A 22779-nucleotide genomic window follows, 5' to 3' on the forward strand; every position below is an offset into this window, starting at 1 on the left:
CCTTGGTCCGTAGGAAGGGGGTGAATAGGAAGGGGGTGAATACTCAGAGAATCATAACAAAATGCTTTACAGTAGTACATTTAAGATTCAGACTTTAGAATTACCACTGGAGTGAGAGCACTTTACTTGACAAAGAGCTGAGTCAGCCCCAGTTCTGAGAGCCCTCTGCTCTCCTTCCAATTAGCCTCTGCCTATCTGCCTCGAAACAGAAGCAAGACAACTCAGCTTGCATCCAGACATGATTGAGTCCATTGTTAAATGAATCAAAATGAAGTGTACTGGAGTGAGTAAATGCCTGAATGTGACCATTTTAGACTTTAGCTTATGAATGTATAATGTATGGTATTGTAGTATCATCATTGGCCAGATTATTAAAATGTAGATAAAGAATTTGCTCATCAAATCTGGCTGATGCAGTAAGCCTTATAATAGCATGAATTGATTTAATTATGTTTTTACATTTTTATATCTAGTTGTCTAGTTAGTATTGTTCAGTGCTTCATCTGTCCCTGAGAGACAGTATGTCCTCATCCAATTATTAAAGAATGGCTTAAAGATATCTTAATCAATTATATTGATTTGCCAGGATTATGACTCCATTGAGCACCAAGGTAATACTGTGTATGTCTGCAGCATAGGACAGTGGAGCTAGACGAGTAACCATGAAACCAACCTCATCAATACTGGTGCTCAGTTGGTTTCAGCGGTGAGCGTTATGGGGAAATAATGTAAATTGTCCATTGTAATTGGTTGGAAAACGAAACATTAGGCAGCTGTTTGAGACATGACACAGATACAGACAAAGTCAAAAAATCTGATAAGGCCATAATTAAAGGTAAATTAATTACTATTTGCTTGCCAGGGAAATAGAGGAATACGCAAATCTGGCATTCCCCAATGATTCCCCTTGTTTTTTTCGTCTCTCTCCCTGCGTCCCTATCTCTCTCCCTCTCTCCTCAAGATGTGATTAAAACTTTTGTGTTGTTGTCTGGGAGAAACCACTGGGATCACTTGAGAATGCTCCTTGGCACATAGCTGTGGATTAGGCAGTAAAGTCTGGGAGTGTACTGGGGTTTGCTGCTTGGATGGAGTGAGCCTGCTTAGGCCTGACCTTGGTAGTTGTCTCCGGGGGCACTGAAATAAAATTGTGATAGAAGTACAGTGTGTGGTAACCTTCATGTTGAATTATTTAAGAGCCCTCTCGGAAGTAAATATACATTTTCCATGTATACAAAATGTGCACGAGCAACAGAACGGTAGCCAGTGTGCTTGGATTTAAAAAATATTTACCAGAATGTCAACTTTAAGTCCATCCTCTGGTCTGTTTTCATTTGACCTCATCACTAACACATTCTTCACAGTCGCAGTATGATATAACACCATTTAAAACTCATCTGATTCAACAAAATGGTCTTTCAGAGGATTCAGAAGAATAGTAGGGTGCCAATCAGATAGCAAGCCTCAAACACTGACGTCTCCGGTGTCAACACCTGGCCTGACTAGACTATTGGCTTAAAGTTTACAATGAGCCTATTGTCAAATGGGGACAGGCTGTAGACCTGAAAAATGCTGAAAACAAAACACACAGTGTTTTCTGTTTTGCATAAAGCCATGTGAATAGATGTACAATGCTGCGTTATAAGACATATGTAATAAGTATATGTTATAAATAATACAGTTACGTTGGTTTTATTTTTGGAAGACAGTGCACACAACAAAAATCTACAGCAGTTGTATGTAACCAGATGAAGAAAGGAAAGGAACTGGCTGGTATCTCGTGTGTGCCCCTTCCCTCTTTTATGCTGCTGCTTCTCTGCTTATTATCTATGCATAGCTACTTTAATAACTCTACCTATACCTACATGTACATATTACCTCAATTACCTCGACACCAGTGCCCCCGCACATTGACTCTGTACCGGTACCCCCTGTATATAGCCTCACGACTGTTATTTTACTGCTGCTCTTTAATTATTATATATTTTCTTTTTAATCTCTTACTCTTTTTAAGGTATTTTCTTAACTGCATTTTTGGTTAAGGGCTTGTAAGTAAGCATTTCATTGTAAGGTCAGGTGTAGGTAGACCTGTTGTTTTCGGCGCATGTGACAAATATAATTTGATTTGATTTGACGGCAACCTTCAGTTTGGTTTGGTTGGGGGCCGGTAGAAACAGCTTCATCTGCCTGTCTGTGTCCTGTAGCTTTCACCTCTTCCCCACTTCTGCCTCTATCAATTTGGAACAATGAGTGGCAGCACAGGGGGGACCAGGGGGTGTCCAGACAGAGCATCTCTCTGGGAGAGGAGGGGGAAGGGAGGGACAGTTGTGTGGCTGCTTGCCTTGGGGGATAGCCACGCTGGTTGGTGGTCCTGTGTTGTTTGTTCCCCTCTCTCTGTGGACTGATGCGTGTGTGTGTGTGTGTGTGTGTGTGTGTGTGTGTGTGTGTGTGTGTGTGTGTGTGTGTGTGTGTGTGTGTGTGTGTGTGTGTGTGTGTGTGTGTGTGTGTGTGTGTGTGTGTGTGTGTGTGTGTGTGTGACAAGGGGGACTGAAAGGCGATTAATGAGCTTAAACCTCCCCTTACCCCATTTTCTCCTCAAGGGTTAATGGTTCAGTGGGCAATGCTTGGGTGGTGTATCCAGGGGCTCCCTGGGTAGTTATTTGAGATAAGCAGACATGATGGTCAGCTCAGCTGCAGACAGAGGAGAGGAGACTTGCTGTCGTCCATCTTGTTAATCTATTGTGTACTGTTCACCCTTGGCCAATAAGGTTCATTACTCATGACACTGGATAGTCACGGATGTATTACACCAGTAATGTAATATCTAATACATGAGGCAGGCCGTCATCACACAGAAAAAGGCAGATGGACATTAACAATTAGCTCATAAAAAAAGTGGGTCAGCCAAAATGATCGCTTTTAGATATAGTGTCAAACGAATTATGTAGATAATGCTCTCTTTGAATGCAACTACAGTGAGGTCCAAACGTATTTGGACAGTGACAATTTTGTTTGTTTGTTTTGGATCTGTACTCCAGCACTTTGGATTTGAAATGATACAATGACCATGAGGTTAAAGTGCAGACTGACAGTTTGAATTTTAAGGGTATTTTCATCCAAATCGGTGATCCGTTTAGAAGTTACAGCACTTTTTGTACATAGTCCCTTCATTTTAGGGAACCAAATGTATCTGGACGAATTCACTTACAGTATATGTGTAATAAAGGAGTTAAAAGTTTATTATTTGATCATATATTCCTAGCATACAATGACTACATCAAGCTTGTGACTCTCAAACTTGTTGGATGCATTTGCAGTTCGTTTTGATTGTGTTTCAGATGATTTTGTGCCCAATAGAAATTAATGCTAAATAATGTATTGTGTCATTTTGGAGTAATTTTTTTGTAAATAAGAATTAAATATGTTTCTGAACACTTCTATATTAATGTGGATGTACTGTTATGGATAATCATGAATAAATCGTGAATAATGATGAGTGAGAAAGTTACAGAACCATACAGTGCCTTCAGAAAGTATTCAAGTTTGCCTCCCGAGTGGCGCAACGGTCTAAGGTGTCACTACAGACCCGGGTTCAATCCCAGGCTGTATCACAACCGGCTGTGATTGGGAGTCCCATTTGGCCCAGGTTTGGGGAGGGCTTGGCCGGGGGGCTCTTTACTTGGCTCATAGCGCTCTAGCAACTCCTTGTGGCGGACGGGCGCCTGCAGGCTGACTTCGATCGACAGCCTGATGTTTCCTCTGACACATTGGTGTGGCTGGCTTCCGGGTTAAGCGAGCAGGTGTTAAGAAACGCGGTTTGGCGGATCATGTTTTGGAGGACACATGACTCGACCTTCGCCTCCCAAGCGAAGGGGAGTTGCAGCGATGAGACAAGATCGAAAGGGGGTACCCCCAAAAAAAAAAAAATAAAGCAGCAGTTTAAGTGAAGTAATATTTACTGCATGTTCAGTATTTATGTCCTCATGTGCCATATTTTTCAATGCAAAGCAAATGTCTACATAGCCTTGCTGTATTCTTCACCATATGATATTTTTCCACCTTGGCATATACAGTGTCTTCAGAAAGTATTCACACCCCGTACATTTTTACACATTTTGTTGTGTTACAGCCTGAATTTTTGTCACTGGCCTACACACAATACCCCATAATGTCAAAATGGAATTATGTTTTATAATGTTATATAATAAGTAGCACGGACTCACTCTGTATGCAATAATAGTGTTTTACACATAGTACCCCACACATACAACTATCTGTAAGGTCCCTCAGTCAAGCCGTGGATTTTAAACACAGATTCAAACACAAAGACCAGGGAGGTTTTCGAATGCCTCACAAAGAAGGGCACGTTTTGATAGATGGGTAAAAAAAATCTGACTTTGAATATCCCTTTGAGCATGGTGAAGTTATTCATTACATTGTGGATGGTGTATCAATACTCCCAGTCACGACAAAGATCCTTCGTAACTTCGTAACTCAGTTGCCAGAGAGAAAGGAAACCACTCAGAGATTTTACCATGAGGCCAATTGTGACTTTAAAACAGTTACAGAGTTTAATGGCTGTGATAGGAGAAAACTTAGTATGGATCAACACATTGTCGTTACTCCACTAACCTAATTGACAGAATGAAAAGAAGAAATCCAGTACAGAATAAACATATTCCAAAACATGAATTCTGTTTGCAACAAGGCACTTAAGTAATACTGCAACAAATGTGGCAAAGCAATTAACGTTTTGTCCTGAATACACAGTGTTATGTTTGGAGCAAATCCAATACAACACTTTACTGAGTACCAGTCTCCATATTTTCATGCATTGTGGTGGCTGCATCATGTTATGGGTATGCTTGTAATCGTTAAGGACTGGGGAGTTTTCAGGCAGAATCCTAGAGGAAAACCAGATTCAGTCTGCTTTCCACCAGACACTGGGAAATGAATTCAAATTTCAGCAGGACAATAACCTAAAACACAAGGCCAAATCTACACTGGAGTTGCTTACCAAGAAGACAATGAATGTTCTTGAGTGGCCAAGTTACAGTTTTGACTTAAATCTGCTTGAAATTCTATGGCAAGACTTGAAAATGGTTGTTTAGCAATGATCAACAACCAGTTTGACAGAGCTTGAACATTTTTTAAGAGAATAATGGATAAATATTGTAGAATCCTGGTGTGCTGGATTAGAGACTTACCCAGTGTCACACCCTGACCTGAGTATTCTTCGTTTTCTTTATATATTTTGGTTAGGTCAGGGTGTGACATGGGTGATGTATGTGTTTTTGTACTGTCTATGAGTTTTGTAGGTTTATGGGGTTGTTTATCATCTAGGTGTTTATGTATGTCTATGGTTGCCTAGATTGGTTCTCAATTAGAGGCAGCTGTTTATCGTTGTCTCTGATTGGGAACCATATTTAGGCAGCCATCTTCTTTGGGTATTTCGTGGGTTATTGTCTATGTTATGTTGCATGTTAGCACAGTGTTCATTAGCAGTCACGGTCGTTTGTTGTTTTGTTAATTTGTTTATTGTACTTCATGTTTTTTCATCTTTCATTAAAAAGATGCATTTACACCAAGCTGCGCTTTGGTCTCCTCCATACGACGATCGTGACACACAGCTGTAATCACTGCCTAAGTTGATTCATGCATTGACTCAGGGGTGTGAATACACTATATCTGACATGGTACAGGTGTCTTCCTATTTTTAAGCCCATAACCATGTGTGTGAGGTGTATACTTTTGTTTCAAAGTAGACTTGTTTAAGACTACCAAGAAACACTTTGTGTGACCCTGATTTAGCCCACTGCAGTAAAAGGTTAATCCGTTTTGAATTCAGGCTGTAACACAAGAAAATGTGGAATAAGTCAAGGGTATGAATACTTTCTGAAGGCACTGTAAATATCATACCCCCAAATGCTAACCTCCCCTCTTATTCGTAATGGTGAGAGGTTAGTATGTCTTGTGGTTATGATCTTTGTGCCTCTGTAGCTTTCTCACTCATCATTATTCACTATTCATTCAGAATTACCCGTAATCATGTTAGGATCCACATTAATGTAGATATTCAAATGTTATTGTATTGTTTCAAATCCAAAGTGCTGAAGTACAGAGCCAAAACAACAAATAATGTGTCACTGTTCAAATACTTTTGGACCTCACTGTATTTCATCCAATATCCACAACGACCTACTGTATTTTCCATCGCTATGACAATGGTTTGTCTCTAGATATTTGTTGCAACAATTGCTTGGAACAAAGGAGAGCTTTTGCCTTCCTTTTACCATTTGTTGTTAACTGATGTCCACTGATTTTACACCACTGTTGATTTAATTGGTTTCTATACGAATCAATCTGTTACTTTTTAAAAAATCCACTAAATACAAACCGAATATGATATGATACAAAATAAAGATTAAGCCTCATCAACAATTTTTATTTACAAATGAAATAGCTTGTTTTTGTGGATTGAGGAATAGGACACTTAATCCTATCAGACATATACAGGTAATATGTCTACTTCACTTTTAAGGGCATTTCTCTGGCACTGGCTTGTGTTCATGTCAGGATATTCTCTGGATTAATATTCTCTCCTCAGAATGGCTATTGGCAGGAACATTTGCAGGTTTATAGAGTAAGACCGGGATTTAAGGAAGTCGTACAAGAGCTAGAGAAGTAGGGAGTGCAAGTCAGGGCTTTAAATAGCTCTGAATGTTTTGAAACACCTGTTCACTGGAAATGTCAGCAAAGCGTGCCAGGAGTCGACTTGGATTAGAATACGTCACTGAAACACAAATGAGCTGAAAGATATTAGCTAAGATAATCAACAATGGCTTTAGTCATATAATTACAGTGATTTGTTATTGGGGGCCTTTAAGTGGGTATATGAGTATAGCTGGGATTTGCTTATGGCTCAGACCACTCTTGTAGTCCTATCATCATCGCTGTCATCACTAATATTGGAGATAGTATTTCATGTACCCCAGCTAACAACATAGCCCCCCCCTCCCCATCCTCAGCTCATTCCAGCCCCTGATGAGAGAGAGAGAGGGAGAGGCATGCTGCTGTGGAGGAGTCGACAGTGACTCCCTCCCCTGGTTTCTCAGAGACACCCATAATTCCCTCCATGGTGGAGAGCAAAAGATCAGCAAAATGGCCTCCCTTTATCCACCTAATCAATCCTTTATTCAAGACCCTCTGGACAGTCCACGGTCTAAAGCACTCACAATGTTAAAAAGAGAGTTAAAAGTGCTTTATATGGCCAAATGGGTCTGGCCTTCTTAATCTGTGGCCTGAAGAGGAGAGATAGAGAGAGGTCGAACAGGTAGGGACTGTACCGCAGTGTCCATATTCACACAGGAGCTGCAGGCTTTCTTTACTAGAGGGAATGTCAAAAAATGTCCTTCTTCCCACATTTGGCCACACATATTTTGAATCAGAGTCAATATATGATAATGTATGATCAGACGGTCCCTTTTTTCAGGATAAATGTCCTGGGAGAGAGAAAGTCTGCCAACCTCAGTCAGCTCTGACAATTGTGTGAAGCTTCAGCCTCTCTATATGCTATGAAAGTGTCTAATTTAGGAGTAGCACACACCCTGTGGAAAGGAGCCATTATCGCCTCCTGTTAGCAAGTGCATACTAAAACGGGGCTGGGGGCCTGTGGGCAGAGCGAGGAGGTGTGGGGATGGGGGATGGGTGAAAGAATCACTTGGCCAGGTGCTGCTCCTCTATTGTGGAGGCTCTCCTCTCCTACAGACATACAGAGCTCTGTTGACACAGACTGCTTGTGTCTTAACACTAACTTATCAGATAACGAGTGGGTGGGGTTTTACGTGTTAGATGCCAGCAGTACACAAAAAGCCCAGGATAGGGGTGTGATTAAAGGCTCTGTGTTGACTACGCTTACATGCTGCTATTCAAGTTAGGGGCGTACAGACACCCCCATTCCCATAGAGCAGAGAGAGATCGGTTCAAAGGGCCAACCCATGTCAGCCATTTACAGACGAGTACCAACACCCCCACCTTTCCCGACAGACAGATCTGTTTTGAGAGATATACACATGCTCTGATTGATTCGGGAGTTCAGGCCAAGGCTGTGTGTGTGCTAAGAAGTAACGGGTCTATATCCCACCCGGAGATGACCAGGCAGTTTCAAGCTGCTCTGAGATATGGGAGACTTACTGACACATCACTCTAAAATGGTACTTTTTTTCCCCTTCTCTCCTCCCTCTCTGCTTCCACAAAGGCATGGGTGGAAACGCTGTAAACTACAGCCAGCCAGCTCTTTGGAGATGGATGGAATTAGATCACAAGGCTTCCTTCCAGATGGTTCAAATGTAATTATTTAGTGCATAAAAACCAATTCGGGTCAGCCACAAATATATAGGATGACTTGAAATTGCTTATATAGAGGTTGAGTTGATTATTTTTTTTTTGCAACTCAAAGGTCATAAATCGTGGCCAGGAACTTGTTGTAAAGGGTTAGCTGGTTGGAGTGTTGCAGGTCCACCGCCTTCCTGAGTCTGTGTTCTACAGTAGAGAACAACAGGGTACTACCGTGTCTCCCTGGCCTGTCCACTCAACACAAATAAACACGGGTGACAATATTCCTGGGTCGGTGTGATTGTTTAGTTGTCAGTGTTATTCATGGGGTCTGATTCATGTATGTGCAGTATATGTGTTGTGTATGCACACCAAATCACGGAATGTTATTGAGCGTAACGCACAGTGACGGAGAATAGTCACATTTCTGCCATAGATTTATTAGCAGCGACGCCACTGTATGACAGCTTAAAAAAAATACAATGGAATGAAGACCTATACATCAAACGAATGCCTCATACGCACACATAAATAACAATGTCTCCAGCACAGTGAACAGTACATTAAGTTGAGTAAGTGTGTGTTAAATTGCCCTAGAAGCCAGGAATGCTACCAGACATGTAGGTATTGTAAAGAGAGAATGCAAACGGGAAGTAGAGAGTAAAAAGTCTATGAACCCGAGCGGGATGAGGAATTTGGATATCTACAGTAACTGAGTCCCAGGAAGTCTCCACCACTGGCAGCTGGTCATTCCCCATTTAGGGTGAGAAAGGAGGGCGTTCATGGTCTAGCACCAGCCACAGACGTAGAGAGAGGGGGGAGAGAGGGGAAATGGATGTTCCAAGTGTTCCATCCTGTCTGAGCCACAGAACCTGAGTGCATGGCATTCCTGTTCAGTAACTCTACACCTCTGCTTTGGCAGGCATAGGGGTGTGGAGAGTAGGACACCTGGATTCGTTCAATCTCTGTTTAATGGTTTTCTCAGGGCCTCACATTTTGGCCCAGCCAAACACAATCAACATGTTAAGTGAATTTTAATTGGCCAAATGTATGATTTAACATAACCCATGGTGTCTGTCTCTGATGCTTCGATAAGTAATAAAATTTAAAAAAGTGAAACTAAGATAAACAGCAGAACTATTTCAGACGTTATATATATAATTTATCTCTCTGTGCCCCTGTTGATCATGCAATGAAGGCGAATAACAAAGACCGCCTTTGTTTGCAAATTAATTGAATCCTAATCAACTTTCCGATAGGCAAAACTATCAGTAAAGATGACGGAGAAGGAGTACTGGTCATGGCAACACTGTACTGTACTGTGCCAAAGCCCTGTATTCCTGACAGTCGGAGAGAGATTCAACAACAGCACTGGAGTGTTTTGAACCAGGAGAGTGCCTCACACTAAGCTCCATTAACTCTGTTTGCCTTCAAACATCGGGACATGGCGGTTGTTTGTCCTTACAGACAGTGTACACAGTTTCTGCTCAAAATGACTCAAATTAATCTGACAGATTAGAACTGGCACTTGGAGGATAACAGCATAGCTCGTCATGCAGATATTGTGTACACTGCTGGCGATGATAATGTATTCTGTTGTATAGGCTACTGTCGTTCATTCACCAGGAAATCTTCAAACTTGTACTGCTTCGGGCATATTAGTCAACAAGAAGTAGAACATGAGTGTATTACAATTATATGATTGTAATCATGTTTTTCTAACCTCTTAATACATGAATCGAATGGTTGTTCCATATAGAAGAATTGACAAAAATGTAAGTACTGACCTCTCTAATGATTAATATTGTTCTAGAAAGTACCCACATTCTTCCCTGGAACAGGTAGAAGAAAGGTTTGTAAGTAATCATTTGCCATATCACGTGTCACGTTAAAGAGCTCTGACATTTGTTTGCATTTCCTGTGTGAATTTCCTAGTTTCCTGCTTTTGTTGGTTCACACTTGCGTTAGAAGCATAATGGATCATAAATTAGGCAGCCGCTCCATTTTACTCTGTTTCTACACATAAATAGTCCCAATTGTTTTCCCCTAGCTAACCGTCATATCCCGCCCTGTGGGCAACTAGGCCTATCTGCTTTTTATACTTCACACTGTTCATGTTGTAGACCATAGGAAAGCTTTCAAACATTGTTAAAGATTTGATGTAAATACATTTCCCTGGACTGTGGTTCAGCTAACACAAACACTGTCAGTCCACTCATATACCAGTTCACTTTTAGGGGTGGATTCCTAGCATGAGGATGTGCTAAACCAACAAGCAATTTCCTGCTTAATTAATTCCAAGATTAAGTGCAGTTTCATGTTCAGGGTGTTTGTGGCTGGCCAGGAGGTGGAGGGCGGATTGGCTTATAGGAGTTTTAGGAGTCTCTTTGGGGTCATAGACAAAGTTTAGCTCCTTTTTACTAGAGCCCTGACAAAGACCTTCCTGATGCTTGAGTATGTGTGTTTGTGTGAGTGTGTGTATCGTGTGCGTTTGTGTATGCTTGCACGTACATGTGTGTGTGTGTGTTTCGTAGTCTTGCTATGAGATGACTGGGCAGTCTACTGACAGTCCCTTGGCTCCAGCCCAGTACCTGAGGAGTGGCTGCTGGCAACTGGTTCCGCTGTGATCACTGGAGCCTGACCAGACTCTGCTTCCTGACAGCAATTCTTGAAAGGGAACATCCTGGGATACTACTTTTACTCTGTGTAACTGGCTCAGAGGCCTGAGCGGAATTCACCACCAATCACTGGCTGCCGGGATTCTCTGGCAGGTCGTGATTTTAGAACAAACAGGAAGAAATATTTCACCACCACTGCTTTGATTCATCTGCAACCAATTGGCACGTTGACTTCCTACAATAATAAAACAATGATTGGTTAACTAGCGAGGATAATAGATAGTGACTACTGATGGCTTTTGGTGATACGTTAGATCATTTACGTAGTGCTTGTGATTAAAGGGATAGACCTAGCAACTTGACCAAAGTGCAGCATTTAGTTGTCTAATCAACCAGAACCATGTCACATGATCAGCCTACATTATCTGCTGATGTCACCTCAGGGGGTCCAGTAAGTATGGCTGTAGAGTAATGGAGAAGATAGGCCATACTCTAACCTAATAAACTAACCTGTGTTGCACCTGCGTTGTCTTTTTCTGTAGGGGATTGACAGTAAGCATGACTACTCCTCAGTAATTGCTCATTTTAGATGAGACCTGATGGATGTCATAGTGGAGGACTACAGTTATGGTTGTTGGTGAGATAGATGACAACTGTGGTGGAGGACTCTAGTTAGGCTGGTGAGAGCCACTCTATGATGCTTGGCTGGTGGAGGACCTCCAAGTGTGGGCACACAGATTTCACCCTACCGGCCTAGAGATCAGAAAAGAGGACTCCTGGGAGGCACATGATGATAACACACAAACCAAGTACTGCTTGGCCACCGAAACATGCTAGAAACAGGTCTGAGAGGAGGGCAAACATGTATGCCACTCACATTTTGAAAAAAGATTCTCTAAAAGAGGCCATTTTTACCTAAGTGTATCTCTTGATGTCGCTAGAGCAGATGCTAGTGTAAGTGATGTGAAGAGTCTGAGAATTGTGTCATAGAAGGAAAATTAGTGTCAGACATTTATTTGACACCCTTGGACATCAACATTCCTGATTGGATTTTTACTGTGACCATACTTGTTGAACCAATATTTGCTGACCTGGTTCAAACAAGATTTCATTTCTAGTGTGCCGCACGGCATGCACACCTTACAGATTTCTGTAGCAAATTGGGGTCAGTATCATGTCTGTGTAGCTGATTTTCTACGTGAGGCAGCAATTTCACAATCACGTTGACCTCTACACACAGCCTACAATTAATTTGAATGAAGACTAATTGAAAAAAATACAGGTCGATTAATTGTTCATCACAGATGCACCACAGATTCCTGTTGACAGAGGTCAGATTAGGTCAGGGGTCAGAGAGACACAGCCATAGGCCAACCATCGAGGTGTAAGAGAGGAATGGCCGTTTGTGTTGGAAACTTTGAGCTGGTCCTCAGGCTATGTGGCCGTGGAGCCATGGAGCAGAGCTGGAACAAAGCAGGTGTTGAGTGTGAGTGGAGACTGAGAGCCACCTCTGTTTGCTGGGTCCACCAGTGCTTTTAGCCTGATGTGACAGGCTGGCTGCGGGGAAACAGGATAAGGCCCTTAATTGAATCACAGGCCCTTTGTTCAGTTCCTGGGGTGCAGGGCTTTGTGTCCTCCCTTCTCTTAAGAGGATAAATGTGCAGCTTGAGGATTTTGACCTCATCTCACAGACCCAGAGCTTTCAGGTTTAATGTAGAATAAATTCCCTTCTAACACAAAAGGGTCGGCATTTTTTTGAAAATGAAACTAACTGCAGGAGTGTATCTCTCCCTTTTAATCTGATAGGGAATCAGGGATCTTTTTTTACCCATTCTCTTTTCAAATGTGTAGTAACAGCATTAGCTCTTTCTTAACATTCACTGTACTGTGGGGTCTATAAGGTGCAATATGAAATGAACAATTATAAAATTCTACATTTTGTATGTGAAAACTTTCAGTGTAATGTACAGTGCCTTCTGAAATGATTCACACCCTTTGATGTATTCCACATTTTGTTGTGTTACAGCCTGAATTCAATATAGATTATATTGATTTGTTTTCTCTCACACATCTACACACAATACCTCATAACGGCAAATGCAAACTTATTGAAAATGAATACAGAAATATCTCATTTACATAAGTATTCATACCCTGAGTCAATACATGTTAGAATCAGCTTTGGCAGCGATTACGGCTGTGAGTCTTTCTGGGTAAGTCTCTAAGAGATTTGCACACCTGGATTGTACAATATTTGCTTTTTTTATTTTATTTTTTATCTTCAAGGTCTGTCAAGTTGGTTGTTGATCATTGCTAGACAGCCATTTTCAAGTCTTGACATAGATTTTCAAGCAGATTTAAGTGAAAACTGTAACTAGGCCACTCTTGGTAAGCAACTCCGGTGTATATTTGGCCTTATCTTTTAGGTTATTGTCCTGCTGAAAGGTGAACCTTTGTCTCCCAGTGTCTGTTGGAAAGCAGACTGAACTAGGTTTTCCTCTAAGATTTTGCCTGTGCTTAGATGTAATTCCATTTATTTTTATCCTACAAAAAGCTCTCTAGTCCTTGCCGATGACAAGCATACCCATAACAACATACTTAAAAAATGTGAAGAGTGGTACTCAGTGATGTGTTGTGTAGGATTTGCCCCAAACATAACGCTTTGTATTCAGGACATAAAGTTATTTTTTTGCCAAAGTTTTAGCAGTGTTACTTTCGTGCCTTATTGCAAACAGGATGCATGTTTTGGAATATTTTTATTCTCTACAGGCTTCCTTCTTTTCATGTGTTCCTTTAGGTTAGTGTTGTGGAGTAACTACAATGTTGTTGATCCAGCCTCAGTTTTCTCCTATCACAGCCATTAAACTCTGTAAACTAACTGTTTTAAAGTCTCCATTGGCCTCATTGTGAAATCCCTGATCAGTTTCCTTCCTCTCCGGCAACTGAGTTAGGAAGGACGCCTGTATCGTTGTATTGACTGGGTGTATTAATACACGATCCAAAGTGTAATTAGTAACTTCACCATGCTCAAAGGGATATTCAATGTCTGCTATTTATTTTATTTTTTACCCATCTACCTGTAGGTACCCTTCCATGCAAATGATTATGTGATTTGTTAAGCCAATGTTTAGTGTTTAATGTTTAGGCTTGCAAAAACAAAGGGGTTGAATAGTTATTATATTTACTCAAGTCATTTCAGCTTTCCATTTTTAATTAATTTGTAAAAATGTCTAAAATTCCACTTTGACATTATGGGGTATTGTGTAGGCCAGAGACACAAAATCTCAATTTAGTCCATTTTAAATGCAGGCTGTAACACAACATAATGCAGAAAAGGTCAAGGGGTGTAAATACTTTCTGAAGGCACTATATATGCCAATATCATATGATGAATAATACAGCAAGGCTATGTAGACATTTGCTCTGCATTGAAACATATGGCACATGAAGACATAAATACTGAACATGCAGTAAATATCACTTCACTTAAACTGCTGCTGCTTCAATGTATTCCTTAACTCGAATACACTCGGCAGACCATGTATTTATATTCAAGTGATACTTTTACATGTCATATCTGTGTGATTTTGCGATAAAATCATATTCTTTGATGACGTTTAACATACAATACAACACATGGCAAACGAAGAAAGAAAAGGAAATAGCATTCGTGTCTCATTCCTCCCGCATCTCTTATTTCAAGCCCCACGTCTGACAGTTATTGCAAAATACTCTCCAGCACTTTTGCTCAGTCAGATCCCTTGAATCACTTAAAAACGTTAGTACTCTCTCCATCGAAGGAAACTCACCTTTGCCAAGGGAATGAGCCATCTGCCATTACCATCCCCAGTCACACTTATACCTTTAGAGCCAGGAACGGCCACATCTGGCCCAGGTACCCAGCTTTTATTAAACGCTTTGAAGAAAAGGTTAGATATTTAGGATCAGCGTGGCAGTGCTTAGGGCATATCCGAAGGCAGTGCTTTTAAGTGCCAATGTCTGTTTTACATTTATTACATAATGTTGAGGCTGCTGGGAGTTTTTTCTTTTGCGAGGTTGACCTGAGTGTAAGACAGGCTATATCCAACTTTGACAGAAACCAGTGGATCAAATATATGTTGCAGTTATTGAACAAAAAGCGTGTTCTCTGGTCCTCCCACGTACCCTAACTATAGTCACATTGGGGCAGCAGGAATTTGTTTTGGCTGGATTCAGAGGGTACAGACCATGGTTATTGTGTTCAAGTCCTTTGTAATGTATTTTCTTATATGGATAACACTGAGCATTGCAATTGCAGTTTTAGGATGCATATGTTATACTGACTGAAACATGGGTAGAACATAAGATATAAATAGTTGAACAGTTCAGTTCAGCTGTGTTCAGTGCTTACTGCATATCTGTGGTAAAAATTCTGGATAAAGGGAAACCAAATGAAGAAGTTGATCTAAGACTGAAAAATGTTGTGCATCCCCTGTGTGGAAAAACACACTATATTAGGTTCCACTCTCTTCACCATCAAATGATGATTTTCAATCCATTTCAAATCAAATCAAATCAAATCAAATCAAATGTTATTTGTCACATACACATGGTTAGCAGATGTTAATGCGAGTGTAGCGAAATGCTTGTGCTTCTAGTTCCGACAATGCAGTAATAACGAACAAGTAATCTAACTAACAATTCCAAAAAAACTACTGTCTTATACACAGTGTAAGGGGATAAAGAATATGTACATAAGGATATATGAATGAGTGATGGTACAGAGCAGCATAGGCAAGATACAGTAGATGATATCGAGTACAGTATATACATATGAGATAAGTATGTAAACCAAGTGGCATAGTTAAAGTGGCTAGTGATACATGTATTACATAAGGATGCAGTCGATGATATAGAGTACAGTATCAACGTATGCATATGAGATGAATAATGTAGGGTAAGTAACATTATATAAGGTAGCATTGTTTAAAGTGGCTAGTGATATATTTACATCATTTCCCATCAATTCCCATGATTAAAGTGGCTGGAGTAGAGTCAGTGTCATTGACAGTGTGTTGGCAGTAGCCACTCAATGTTAGTGGTGGCTGTTTAACAGTCTGATGGCCTTGAGATAGAAGCTGTTTTTCAGTCTCTCAGTCCCAGCTTTGATGCACATGTACTGACCTCGCCTTCTGGATGACAGCGGGGTGAAAAGGCAGTGGCTCGGGTGGTTGATGTCCTTGATGATCTTTATGGCCTTCCTGTAGCATCGGGTGGTGTAGGTGTCCTGGAGGGCAGGTAGTTTGCCCCCGGTGATGCGTTGTGCAGACCTCACTACCCTCTGGAGGGCCTTACGGTTGAGGGCGGTGCAGTTGCCATACCAGGCGGTGATACAGCCCGCCAGGATGCTCTCGATTGTGCATCTGTAGAAGTTTGTGAGTGCTTTTGGTGACAAGCCGAATTTCTTCAGCCTCCTGAGGTTGAAGAGGCGCTGCTGCGCCTTCCTCACGATGCTGTCTGTGTGAGTGGACCAGTTCAGTTTGTCTGTGATGTGTATGCCGAGGAACTTAAAACTTGCTACCCTCTCCACTACTGTTCCATCGATGTGGATGGGGGTGTTCCCTCTGCTGTTTCCTGAAGTCCACAATCATCTCCTTAGTTTTGTTGACGTTGAGTGTGAGGTTATTTTCCTGACACCACACTCCGAGGGCCCTCACCTCCTCCCTGTAGGCCGTCTCGTCGTTGTTGGTAATCAAGCCTACCACTGTTGTGTCGTCCGCAAACTTGATGATTGAGTTGGAGGCGTGCATGGCCACGCAGTCGTGGGTGAACAGGGAGTACAGGAGAGGGCTCAGAACACACCCTTGTGGGGCCCCAGTGTTGAGGATCAGCGGGGAGGAGATGTTGTTGCCTACCCTCACCACCTGGGGGCGGCCCGTCAGGAAGTCCAGTACCCAGTTGCACAGGGCGGGGTCGAGACCCAGGGTCTCGAGCTTGATGACGAGCTTGGAGGGTACTATGGTGTTGAATGCCGAATGCCGATTTCTGAAAATGACCACATTTAGTGTCATTTGCAACAAGGAGAAATGTGAGTCTCTTAGATATTTAGGGAGAGATTTGACAAATGAACTATATAGCTCATTAACAGTCCCACAGAATGTCTTCCTGTCTATGGAAGGGGGAGGTATTGTACCTTTCTTCTTTGAAGTACTTGCCTCCAAATTCTAATTTCCTTTTACAATGAAGGCCTAAGATGGTGTCATTTCTCTCATTCTTCATCCTCCTTCCATCTTTCTCTTTCTGTTTTTCACCCTCCATTCTGTCGGATGAATGGCCACCTTCCTGAGACAGACAATCCATCCGGCTGTGATTGGCAGTAAAGTCAACAACCCCTGCTCGACCTCTGATTCACAATGCTCCGTCCCCTCTCCACCTTTATTAATTAATGTGTTTGTTGCCATTTTTTAAAATGTAATCTCTTTCCCACAATTACCTTGTATGGCTGAGGCCCAGGGCCAGCGGCCTGTGTATTCTCACAGCCCTGGAACACAGACAGAGGTCAGAGCTCTCACAACGCCCTGCTCTCTTTGACATGTGTTTACATACTGGTGCATGGAGGACCTTATACATAGCTACATTGATTTACTGTAACGGCTTCGGAGGATATGCATACATTTAAATAAAAGGATTATAGGATACAGTCATGTTTATTTTATTATCTCAAATTTAATCAAAAATGAAGATGATCTCTTTTATCAAGTACAATTTTACAGAACATTCAGTGCAGTTACGGAAATAGTAACTATAATCAATTGATATTCATATTTGCAGAAAACATGCAAGAATGCCTACATAATATAAAGTATCTCTCACCATTCCGTGAAGCAGTGCAAAATCATAGGAGACTGAAATAAGATAAATTACAGATTCACAGAGAGAAGGTACAAATCAGCCTAAACTACACATGATTGGCCCTTATAAAGAAGGCCTGATGAGTTCTTGCAATTGCAGGCAAGCAACCAAACAAGCAGATAGAGGGGAAATGGGCTTATGATGAAACCCGTCAGGCAGGCGGTGTTGCAGTCAGAGCACTTGGGCCCAGTCTCGCTCTCTCCCACCAGCCAGCCAGGGCCCAGTTTCCCAAAAGCATCTTAAGGCTAAGCTCATTGTTAGAACCTTCGTAGGAGCATCGTTAAATCTCAGAGCTGTTTCGCAAAAACATCATTACTAAAGTTGCACTTAAAAACGCTTGTCATTTACCGCTTGCCTCAGACCACTCATAGAACAGCTAAGTGCGTCATTAGATGCGTTTTTTCCCCTACCGCGTCACTTTACACACAGAAGATCTCCGCTAAACATAGAATCAAGATGTTTATCTGTCTCTCTGTGACATCCCATAACTTCACAATGAAGTTGACTACAAATACAAAGTTGCCAATGTCTTTGCAAATGTTACAAACAAGCGAAAGATAAAAATATGCATCAAATGAAAACCGAGATGACTGCATGCATTAAAATATAAATAGCCTACAGTATAGGCTATAAGCCTGTATTTCATTCATATTTTAATACATTTCATGTCATTCAATTTAATTATATTTTGCTTATTGTAGGCTACCATTTTTGCCTCAATATATTGCATGGTGTATAAAAACATGCGTGCATTTATGTGCCATATTCTTGATATAGGGTATTATTATAGGGTAAGCATTCGAATAAGCCACCTCAATATTTGCAGCCATATGAGATAATATCTTTCTAGGAGCTGATCCTTCATCAGTATTCTAATGTTAAGGTAAGATTTGAATGGAGATAACTGATCCGAGAGCAGCGCTGCCATTCTGTCGATCCTATCAGTCTTGACACATGCCTCAACGACGCACTTAGTGAATGTTTTCTCCAGGTGGTAATTTGGGAAACGCATGTTACAGCTTCGGCCGTTATAGGAAAGATGCATTGTTAAAATGCTCGTAAGCCTAAGTTCCATCGCTGTCGGGAAACCGGGCCCAGTTCATTAATGGATGAATCGGAGCCCTGTGCCACCATGACATCATTTGACAGGAGAGTGTAATATTTATCTAAATTCCAATTACCTTCATCTGATCTGTTTGATGTCAAGAGGTCAGCTCTCAGCAGGCTGTAGCAAGCTCTCTGCATTTCAAACACTCCCAACGACACTGAGGAGGACATTACCTTCCCAGAGACTCACATGCAGTTGCAATATCCCAGACTTCATTATGTCCTGATATATTGAGGCTTGTGTGGAGGGCAGTGGCAGTATACGGACTGCAGACAACTATCAGAATCACCTTGATTCGCCAAGCACATTTACTCATACTCAGAATGTTACTTGGTGATATGGTGCTGCTAGTGATAGACAACACCTACAGTATAAACATTTAGACAAGTGGAGGCTCCTCATAGGAGGAAGGGGAGGACCATCTTCCTCAGTGAATTTCAGAAAAAGTTATAATTTTCAGATAAAACTTTACTAAATATAATCGCATGTCACCAAATAATTGATTAAACACACTATTTTGCAAATAATATCTACAGTAGCCTCAACAGCACTCTGTAGGGTAGCACCATGGTGTAGCTAGCTAGCTTCCATAATCCTCTGGGTACACTGACTTCAATACAAAACCTAGGAGGCTCAATCTTCTCACCTCCTTCCACACACTTTCACAATAATTATGACAACTTCCAGAAGACATCCTCCAACCGATCAGAGATCTTGCAGCATGAACTGACATGTTGTCCACCCAATCAAAGGATCAGAAAATGAATTTAGTACTTAAAGAATAAGCTACAGCTAGCGCTGCTGTGCATAAAATGTGGTGAGTAGTTGACTCAAAGAGAGAGAAAGACAGTAGTTAGGGTAAACAAATTCCTTTCTTACAAAACGATGGAGATGCAAGAGAGAAATAGGAAGAGAGAGATTGTCACATTTAGTTTAACTTATTTAGCTAGCAAATTCAGCTAGCTTGTTTAACCTACTGAAACACCCTGCTCAAACAGAGGGATGTTTTTTTAGCTAGCTGGCTATCACTTTCCAACACATCTCTGGAACTCTTTCAAGTCAATTTAAGCTTTTGGTTTTACTAATTTATTGCCACCAGGGCCCGCCAGTGTAACTGCTTATTGACTGTAATGACTGTACCGTTACTGCATGATTGTAGCGGGATTACTAACGCGTTAATTCTATTAGCTATGTTGACTATGACATTACTTTAGCTAATATGGTGACAACGGTGTAGGCTGTGTGTAGCGGTTTGGCTTGGAAAGGTTTTTTCACCTCGTCACATACAGCTGATGTGTTGTGCATTGAAGTCCACAAGCGAAGGGACAAGGTGAGAGGAGGAGAGCGCATAGATGCGAGAAGGAATACAACGTTGCTGCTAGGAAAGTGAACTGTGTTTACGCGTAATCAGGGGTGTATTCATTCTGCTGATTCTGTTCAAAAATATTTTTTTTTAAATGGAAGCAAACGGAACAAAATGGGCATAAACATACCTGAATTTGTCCAATAGAAACTCTCGTTTGCAATTGTTGGATTAATGATTACACCCTATATCAGCTAGATGCAGGCAAGAGTGTGCAACGCGGTATTGAATCACACTGTCTGTCCATGTGTCAATTTGTCTCTCGACTTGTGTGCACCTACGTTGTAAACTGTCATTCATAGGCTAGGTTGTAGCAACCTCATGATGGGTATAGGGAAAATTTGCGTATCATGTAGTAGCCTAAACCTATCGTTGTTACATTGAACTGGGTGAATGAAACATAAATGATAGTCATTCAACATGCCTTAATAGAAATAAAATAAATTGTTCTCCCTCATCTTAAATGGCACTGACCTCCACTGATTTAGACACATGCGGTCTCTAAATGTTGTCTATCACTAGCAGCACCATATCTGTGGATCATAGCAGTGTTACTTTCATGAAGCATTGCTGCAGGGCTGCCAGCGTAATTCTAAAATGGCTTGAGGACTGTTCACAAATAAGAACCGATTATTAATTAGGATTTTTTTCAAATGTTTGTTCCGTTAAAACAACACCGCACTTTCATTTAGTCAGATGAACCAGCATTTTCCTCAGCATCTTTTTAGTATCAGTGATATTGTTCTGGTTTAGCATGTCATATTCCCACAGGGCTAGCCCAACTGTACTGTACCATCAGGCCTGATAAACTGTATGCCACATGGTTTTACAGCATCAACCAGGGCAAGGAGTTCACTCTGCTGTGTTGACATATTCTTCAGTCTTAAACAGGCACAATAAAAGGTCAACTGTTAGACAGTGGTTTATTTTGGACCCGGCAGGTCCTGCATCATGTCAGGTTGGCAGGTTGTTTTCCTTTAGCTGTTTGCATATCAGCGATGTGTTTAAGTGTGAACTTGCTGTATTTTGGCTGCTTGTTTGCTTAGTTGCTTGATAATGCAACAATTGTTACAGTCAGTGTTTCAGTCATTGTCAGTGAAGTAGCCCACTTTTTTTGTTTTGCTATTTTTGATTTGAATTTATTTTTGAAAATATAGTTGGATGTAGTTTAAAACACATATAAAATAAATTCCAACTCACTACATTGAGAGGATGAGTCCATGAAATGGGATTCTGAGACTATTGATCACGACGTCAACTAATTATGAGTAAGATTTTCTTCAGTTTGATCTGAGGGCATTTTACATCATAGCTTTGAATGTTTGTATGTAAAGTATTGCGTAACAGCCATGCAAAGTGGTTTAACATCTCATATTTGATCATGTGTAATCAGGTATAAGCCCCTGGATCCATTTCCCAAATTTTCTGATGGCCCTGGATTTAAAAAATGAAAAAAGAGAGAACTGGCTAGAGGAACATGCTAATGGTGCTGCATTTGGAAGTTGTGAAAATGAAGAACATGGCAGTGGATAGCTGGGTGTGAGATGACTGCAGCTGGTATCACTTGAACTGACAAAGCACTGACAATAAACGTCATATTTTTCCATCCCTGCTGTCCCACTGCTTTGGGGGGGACATGGCCTCAGTCAGTCTTCATCTTGGCCAGAAACTTGTGACATCCAATATGGCAGCCTTCGACTAATTGATGCCACCTTGTCAACACTAATTACTAAGACTGCAGCAATGAGGAGGCAGCTAATTAACAGACTAACGATGTTTGTCACTTCAGGCTGACCCAGATATTTAGGAGAAAGCCGAGCTTGTCACCTTGACATCTGCTCCACTTTATCTGTCCTTAGAATTCTACGTTTCTATTTCATGTTCTTTCAAAATGGATTCCTCTGCATTCATTTGGTTTGTTTACCGTTCCATTCCTCCCCCTGTCACATTTCCATCACAATTGATTAGGACAGAAAAGCAAGCTGACACCTTTTTTTCCCTCCTGAATAAAGGATGTGAATATAGGTGAGCTTTGCAGCTGTAACTGCAGTTGTCAAAGCTCACAGCATTTATTCCCAATCACATCAAAGATTATGCGAATTTGACATTTTTAGAACTCCTTTACCAAGCCCGCTCAGCGTTCTAATTATCAGTGTAAGGAAACAGAGAAGGTGGTAATGATGAAACAGTGGGGGTTGGGTGTGTGTGTGTGTGTGTGTGTGTGTGTGTGTGTGTGTGTGTGTGTGTGTGTGTGTGTGTGTGTGTGTGGGGGGGTGTATGTGTGGGTGTGGATGTGTGTGTGTGTGTGTGTGTGTGTGTGTGTGTGTGTGTGTGTGTGTTACTGTTTGTGTATAGTAAGCATCATTAAAATTTGATTAATCTTTTTTACTGATCTTACATATTGAGGATATTCCTCCTCATCAGCCCCCCTCTGCCATCCATATTCAGAATTCCTCTGAATTTCTTTT

At 41.2% G+C, this 22779-nt stretch overlaps 1 protein-coding gene across 2 annotated transcripts in view; it reads left to right on the forward strand.

Moving 5' to 3' along the window:
• Positions 1 to 22779, forward strand: part of LOC112216034 (plexin A3) — a 131972-nt gene that overhangs the window by 39768 nt on the left and 69425 nt on the right. The window lies entirely within an intron of this gene.

Source organism: Oncorhynchus tshawytscha, linkage group LG16 (genome assembly GCF_018296145.1).
Source record: "Oncorhynchus tshawytscha isolate Ot180627B linkage group LG16, Otsh_v2.0, whole genome shotgun sequence".
NCBI classification, from domain to species: domain Eukaryota; kingdom Metazoa; phylum Chordata; class Actinopteri; order Salmoniformes; family Salmonidae; genus Oncorhynchus; species Oncorhynchus tshawytscha.